Below are 8,109 nucleotides of genomic sequence, written 5' to 3'. Positions count from 1 at the left end.
TCTTTAGACACGTTTACCTTACTTCTTACTCATGGTTAAATCTCCCTCTTCAACCCTATCTATGCGAAAGTCTTTTTTCCTTCACATAAATATTTCTCTGGGATCATTATTTTATTTTACTAGGCGCTTATTTTATTATTTTCGTACTTATGTATGTTATTTCCCAGTATTTATATTTCTAAATGCAGTTTTAATTTTACTTCTTTTCCATATTCTTGCTAATTTTAATAATATTTACGTAATAAATTCAATAAAGTTTTTATCAGTATTGTTGCGTCATCGAGGTCACGTGACTGGTGTGGCGCCACCTATTTTCTAGAACTATCCTGTACCTTGGCGAATGCTCTAGTATTTACTAGATATAGGGTAGTCTGGTATATAAAAGAGGGTGACAATGTGACGGGACATTAATATGTGTGTAGATAGTGAGTAATTGAACTGCAGTCACAGGGTATTGTTGAAGTTAACGTTCGTTCGTTATAGTGTTTGTTTTAGCGCGAATATTGAAATTAAGTGTATCGTAAAGTTATATTCGGAAAGAATAAACCAGTTTTATTAAGTAAAGACTTGTGTCGTCAAAGTTTCGTCGGAACGAAGTTACGGAAAAGTTCAATTAACAAACTGAGACGTAACAATATTTATTCTAATTGCGTTTTGATAAATAAAAATACATTTAAATTATTACAGTTATTTTCCCTTTTCTATTAAAGTGTGCGTTTTCCTTATTTTATCGTCAAATACTTTAAACTAATAGTTTTATTTTTTTAAATAATGGTAACGAGTTTGTGTCCAGTTTAACGTTTTTGCTTTTGTGTGTATTAATTAAATGGATTAAGTATAATTTATGTACAATAAAGCAATTTGGTTGTATTCATATGAAGCTCATATCTTAGAGAGTTGTATTATCTTGCACCCTGGAGTGGCCTAATGGTTAAAGTACCGGGCTGCGAATCAGAAGGCTTTGAGTAAGTTATAAAAATAACAATCAATCCCTTTATTCGGTTCCAAGCTGGAAAAACTCTTGTGGTTGCTGACTGACTGCATTCCATCTGGACAGTAATTCAAAGCTAAGGATGACCACACCTGAACGTTAGGGGTCTCTACCTCGTCAGTTTTTCCCATCTGCGCATAAAGTGCTGTTCTGATTGAAAATACCATTACACTGTTGTCCTGGTTTATAGAAAATAATAGAACAGGAAAGACAAAAGAAATTTGGGGTCTTTTTTCCTATCAATAGATCGTTTTGAAAATAACACCAGTAATACAATAAAATACAATAATTAATAGTAAAACATTATATGGTATTTATTTAGCGAATTCTGCGATATTAAACAATATATTTTGAATAAATCTTCATCTGTGTTTCTATTCCTTTATATAAATTCACAAAGATAACAGTCAAGCACTTGGTGATGATTTCCACATTGACGTTTACTTCTGTTGGTGGGCACCAAACAGAAAAGATCAGAAATTAGAGGTCTTAAGCAGTTGAATGACTGAATAGAACAGAAAACACAAGTGGAATAACTGATGTTAACTTGTGTTGTCATGGCTGCAAGAACGTCACGTGAAAGATGAATTTTATTTTTCTACATGAAAAGTAAAATGCATTGCCTTTTCATGCATTCTCTTATATTTCTTTTTTGTTTTTGTTATTTAGGAGTTTCGTAGTAATTAAGCTCATTTTAATGTATTATATCTCTTTTCTCAGTTTAAAGCAGAATTAATATGTCTTAAAAGTTATGTCAAAAGTCCTAAGACCTAGGCAGTAAAACAGCATGGTACACGTAAAAAACACTGAAAACTTTGAATGAAACACTCTTTCTGCATCCTGGTATGGTAAGATCGATAAACTAAATTGGTAATCAGAATTTGTTTGGGTTTGATTCGTTGTCTGTTTTTCACAACTAGTAACTTAAAGTGTTTGGATAACATGTTACATGTCGTCACAATTAAATATTTGTTATTATTCCAATTACTACAAACTGGAATATCCAGAAACTCAAGTTTTAGCTGCACAGCAGTAAAACCACTGGTAGCATGTACCTTTCTGCACCCGGATTTCATAATGGCGGCAAAAATAAACAGCAAACAGTGACAGCAAAGAATGACATGGACCATTTCCTCATGTGTTTCGGGCGATTAATTTCTTGGATTGGTTGGACTTAGATATGGATTGTGCAATGTTTGATACTGGACTTGAGTGGCTCAGTTCTCAACATTCTGGAATACTTGGATCAGGAGCAACTCAGTGACTGGAATGTAATCATCACTGAATAGATTTGATGAGTTCAAGTTCTGAAGGCATGCGATCTTCAAGATCTAAGTGGACTACATGAGAAGGCTTCTTCAAGCATGCCACCCAAAAATTACAAGAAATTTATCATAGACAAATTTATAAAAGGGCTGTCAAGAAAACTCATGTGGCACCATATTGTTTCATGGGCAGTTACAGAGGTCGTTTCTATGGTGACATCAAACGGAGTGTTAGTGTAGAGGAAAACGCCAACCTTCTATAATTGGTTCGGTTCTAAAACAAATTGAAAAGTCAACAACAAAGAACAAATTTGACAAAATATCTACCAGTAGCTCTACTGCTTTAGGCAACATCACGTATCATGACTCTCATACTGTTGCATAGTTTCACCACCACTACAGCAAAAATATGCTTCTATGAGACAATTGAAATATGAGGAATAGAGTCCTTGTTTAAATTATGGCTTAGCAAGTCACTGGATTATGGTGTATTTATCCTATTGTTCATCAGTATTGGAGCAGCTCTATCTAGTTTAAATAAGTGGAAACAAGTTGGATCTGACCATGAACTTGAATTGTTGCAGCATTCAACTCACATCCAGAGGACAAGTGGCTAGTGTTGATGACAATATATTTGTACCTGTAATGACGCATGGACGAGGAATGTCGATCCTAGTTGATACTGGAGTACCCAGGGCCTTACTCAGTCTTGTTATGTATCAAGTATTTTGAGTAAAGCTACCACTTCAACCAGTTGACACAAACTTTATTCTGACAAATGGTTACAGGCTAAACATGAGAAGGGCCACATCTCTCATGGTCTGAATGAAAGTTGTAATGTCTTTCTTGATTTACTCACATAAACTTTACAAATAGATCTACTGTACAAGTTAATAACGATTTTCACTTAGCAAAAAGGTTAACTGTAGATCTGCTGAAATACTAACTGTGGTCAGAGAGGTTGTAGTCTCTCAAGTGTGTAAGTAGTATTTTGTGATGTGCTGCAGGTGCAGTCTAGTGCATTGTCACTGCCTGCTAAGGTGATAGAGTTGTCCAGAAATCAGGCTTGCATTTGCACGAAGAGCTCTAGTAGTGCTCTATTTGCTGATTTGTTTACACATGCACTCAGAAATTTTGCTTCCATGTGAAATTGGCAATGACAGATACAGAAGGAATCCAGACCAACTAACAAACTGATTGTACCACATCCGCAAGTAAATGCATAGCTTCCACATCAATGAATTGATCACATAGGATTTTGATGTATTTGTTGGCAGTAACTTACAATCACATAGAAACAAGTGATGTACATTCCATAAAAGTACCCTTACAAAGGCTTTATTGTAACACCAGCAATATCGTCAGTTATTAGGATGGAATACTACGATAGTACTTGGTCGTTTCCACTGGTTATAGAGAAAAACAGGGAGATTTCTGGGTGCTTTTTAGGTAGTGAATATGTAATACATAATATAATACATACTTGAAACAAAAATATGAATGCTTCGACATGATGGAATTCACCCCAGATTTGGCTTCCCAGTATGGGCAAGCCAAACTAGATGATAAAAATAGACCAATAAAGAATAGCTTAAACCTGCTTTTAGCATGTAATACACTTACCACTTTCCACAGGCTGATGGAAATTACACTAAAATGGCTATAATAAGGAAATATCTCAACTATCTGGATGACATTTTAGTTTCTGGTCGCAAGTTTCAGGTTGACATAAAAACCTGAGAAGAATATTTCACAATATAAAAGGTGCAAGTTTGAAATAAAAACTAGGTAGGTGTGTATTGATGTGATTGAACTTGGAGCTTCTTGGTCACTTAGTAGATAGGTATCGATTGTTTACTGATCTTCCAATAGTTGAAGTGGTCAATGGCAGACCCCAGCATGAGAATATAATTAGAAGCCCACAGCTTTATAGGTGTCATGAAATTTCATCAACATTTTATGGTTAATTTCTATAAGATATACACCCCAACATCTTCTTTATTTAAAGCTAGACGTGAGCAGGCATTCCATCCTTGAAGCTTGTTTTAGTTGAAGAACCAATGTTGCCGCAACATAGTATTTGTGAAGCATCACCACCACTTGTATCGTATGAAGATCATAGTTCAAATAGAACATGCATCACTGAAATGGCAAAAACTTGAAATGGCCAAAGTTTCAAAAGTTTAGATGTGTGATTGAACTTTACATTACAACATCGTAATAGCACAATTTCAATCTATAGCACTTACCAGAATAACAGTATTGTAATACCAAAAATGTTTGTGCCAAAGAATTAGAGTATGTATGTTCATGGTATATATAGAACCACACCATGTAGAAGTGATGATGAGCCATGAATGGTGATAATTCTACTTCTATATGGATGGACATCGACATATGAAAAACTAGGATCAAAATGAGCGGTGACCACCACAAACTATCAAATGATAGTTATACATATAACATTTGGAATTTGTATGATAAGTTACCAATGTAAGGTGATACAGTATGAGCCAAAGAAATGTGGCAACCAACTTCTCATTTAGCTAAATTTATCAGACTCTAAGAAATGTGACAACCAACCTCTGATGCAGCTAGCTTCACCACACCTCTAAGACTAAAGATACATTATATACATTGCATAATGCAAGAACTCAAGTATCAGAACGTGTCACATACTATTGCAAATGTGCAGAAGTGTTTTTATTTTTAACCACATTTGCATAAAACACTGAGATGGTGTAGATACTGTAAAATATATCCTACCTAGAGGTAAACTAAAAATATAATCGATATCTGTGGTCTTTATCAATCACTACAATAGAAGCAATATCAAACCAATACATGTATTAGTGAAGCAATAAAAAGTAACATAATATAATATTAAAGGACATCAAGGGACCTTTTAGTCCATCTAGGATGTCCTATCCACTAAATTAAACTGAACACTTAAAGAAATCTTAAAGTCCACTATCTTTCATGTATTTATGAAGCTTTCCTACAAATTCCCTTAAATTAACTGCATTCACCCCATCCGAAGTTAACCTGTTAATGATGGCCAACCACTCTGCTAGAAAAATAGAAGTGTTTTAGCAGAAGATGACTTTTTTCCTGCCAAAATATATATTTGTGTTCCACAGTCCTACCAATGGCTGTAACAATCTTAAACACCTCAATCAGATTGCATTTAACTCTTTTTTTTCAAGAGAAAATAAGTTCAGAAATCTTAACATATCCTCATATCATAAAAGTTCCATCCTAGATATCATCCTAGTAACCATTTTCTGAATCCTTTTCAAGATTTCAATGTTCTTTCTTAGGTACAAAACCCAAGACTCAGTACAGTACTCCAAATGAGTATATACCTCTACAATGACCTATACAGTGACATTATAACCTCTTTGAACATGTGCTCAATATATCTGTACATACAACCTTAAATTCTATTTGCTCTGCCATTAGCATCAGCACATTGCTTGGATGGCTTATCAGACTGATCAACCACAACACCAAGATCTTGTTATTATACGACAGTGTTAGGGTTATTCTCATCAAAATTATTCACATAATTCAAATTATGAAAACCAACTTGCATTAACCTGCATTGATTATAATTAAAAGTGATTCGCCCAACTCCCTAAATAATTCAAATCATTTTATAAGGCAGTAGCATCCTCCTCACAGCCAGCAACACCCAAAACTTTAATTTCATAAGTAAATTTAAATAATCTATTCAACACTCTTTCATTTATGTCATTGATGTAAATCAAAAAGGGCAAAGGTCCTAACAACGAGCTCTGGTGTGCCTTACTCGTAACATTAATCCAATTTGACTGAACTCTACTTAAAACAACCCTCTGTTTTCTTCCATCTAGCCAGTTCTCTATCCAATGAGCCTAACCTACCCCGCACATATACAGAGATAACTTTTAAAAAAGCCTTTTATATGGCACCTTTCAAATGCTTTCTGAAAATCCAGATGTATCACATTCACATCTATACACTCATCCACGTAAGCATTAACTTATTCAAAGAATGTCAAACTATTAGTAAGGCAAGATTTTCCTTTAGTGAAACCACGTTGACTATCCAACAAAATTTTAAACTTTGTTAAATGACTTTTCAAAGCATCTTTTATCAGAATTTCATAACACTTTTCCCACTACTGATGTAAGACTAATAGGCCTATATTTACTGGGATGATTTCTATCACCTCTCTTGAAAAGAGGAGTAACATTAGCCAACTTCCAAAAAATAGAGAAATTTAAACAGAATTTTTTCAACGTATTTGTATCTATGACAAAACCAGCTCTAATTCTGAACTACTGACGCAGTCAATCAGTTAACCTACCACCATCTATACTAAGGGAATTTTAAAACACCCACAGCTTAGAGTGGGCGTAATATTTTATGGTATCCTACAGATTCGACCCCATTTGATGGAAGATGGAAAGAAGAAAGAGAAAAATAAAATAAAGTCGAAAACAAGTTACAGAAAAGTAAAAGAAAATCAAGAGAATTAGAAAAAAAAGGCAGGAATAAAGGATGGGGATTCGAAGAATGGGAAATAAGATTTAGAGAAGAATTATGAACAAAAATCAATTTTATCGGATAGACAAGATGGAGGAAACAATGATAAATCTACGAAAATAATCAAAAGGATTATAACAACAAGATTATTAACATCATCACTAGTATAAAAAAAAACTATAATTTTTATTTGCATTTTTTATTTACGGCAAAGCTACTAAGATTATCTGCCGCCATTTTTAATTTTGAGATGCTGACCAGAGGATAAGCACCAAGTCAACAGTTCCCTCCACCCACCATCCATGATAAGGTATTGACTCTCATACTTCTAATGCACCCACAACTTAAAATGCAGGAAATATGTTGTGGTATCGTATGAATTCCAAACCGGCTCGCCAATTCTGAAATCACACACTCTGAAACACCTAGAAGTTGAGGTGGTAGTTGCACGTAGTAAACAAACCACATCTCTATCTGTACTTGTTCGAGAATCCCAACCTCAATCATCATTAATTCTGTCGTATGGAACAGGAAAACCCATCTGATGTACATCTGCTGCTAGTACTGTCGCATCATTTGTAATCGCTAAACCTTCCTGAAGTGCTCCAGTTATATCACTGCCTCGTAAACTACGGAATTTACATCATACAACTGATACTGAGAAGGAAAGATACCAAGAGGGGCTTGATAGGTGCAGTTTGAAATAATATCCGAAATTAGTGAATAGAAAAAGCAACATTGGTGGAACGGGCCACAGAAATTGGATAGACTAAACAGTCAAAGCTCAGCTAACAATACTCCATCTTCCCTGATTGACATTTAGTCGTTCATTATTTGAATACACTATTGTGTCATTGTTTGTTTGTAAGCACCAAGCAACACATTGAGCTATCTGCTTGCACACACCATAAGTATCGAAACCCGGTTTTTAATGGTGTAAGCCCTCAGATTTACCGCTGAGATACTGAAGGGGGAGAGCGGGAGGCTTAAAGAAACTAGTTCATCCACAAGTTAATAGATTCATTGATTCGAACACTTACAAGATATTGATCAACACTGGTTCTTCGGCTACCATCGCTCAACCTGATCTGGTAGTTAAAGGTAGAAAATTTTCTCCAATGGGGAAGAAAGAATATGGATTAAAACAAAGTTGTTGATGTAAAGTTATTCGTAATAAAGTATTTTGCTACATATCATATTAATTGCCCTCGGCGGCCCAGCGGTAAACCCGAGGTCTTATAATGCTAAAATTCGATACCCGCTGTCTGTAGAGCCCAGGTAGCCTAGTGTATATAGCTGTGCACTTAACAACAACATTCTCAA

Source organism: Limulus polyphemus, unplaced genomic scaffold, assembly GCF_000517525.1.
Source record: "Limulus polyphemus unplaced genomic scaffold, Limulus_polyphemus-2.1.2 Scaffold1215, whole genome shotgun sequence".
NCBI classification, from domain to species: Eukaryota; Metazoa; Arthropoda; class Merostomata; order Xiphosura; family Limulidae; genus Limulus; species Limulus polyphemus.
This window is presented reverse-complemented; position numbering follows the sequence as displayed.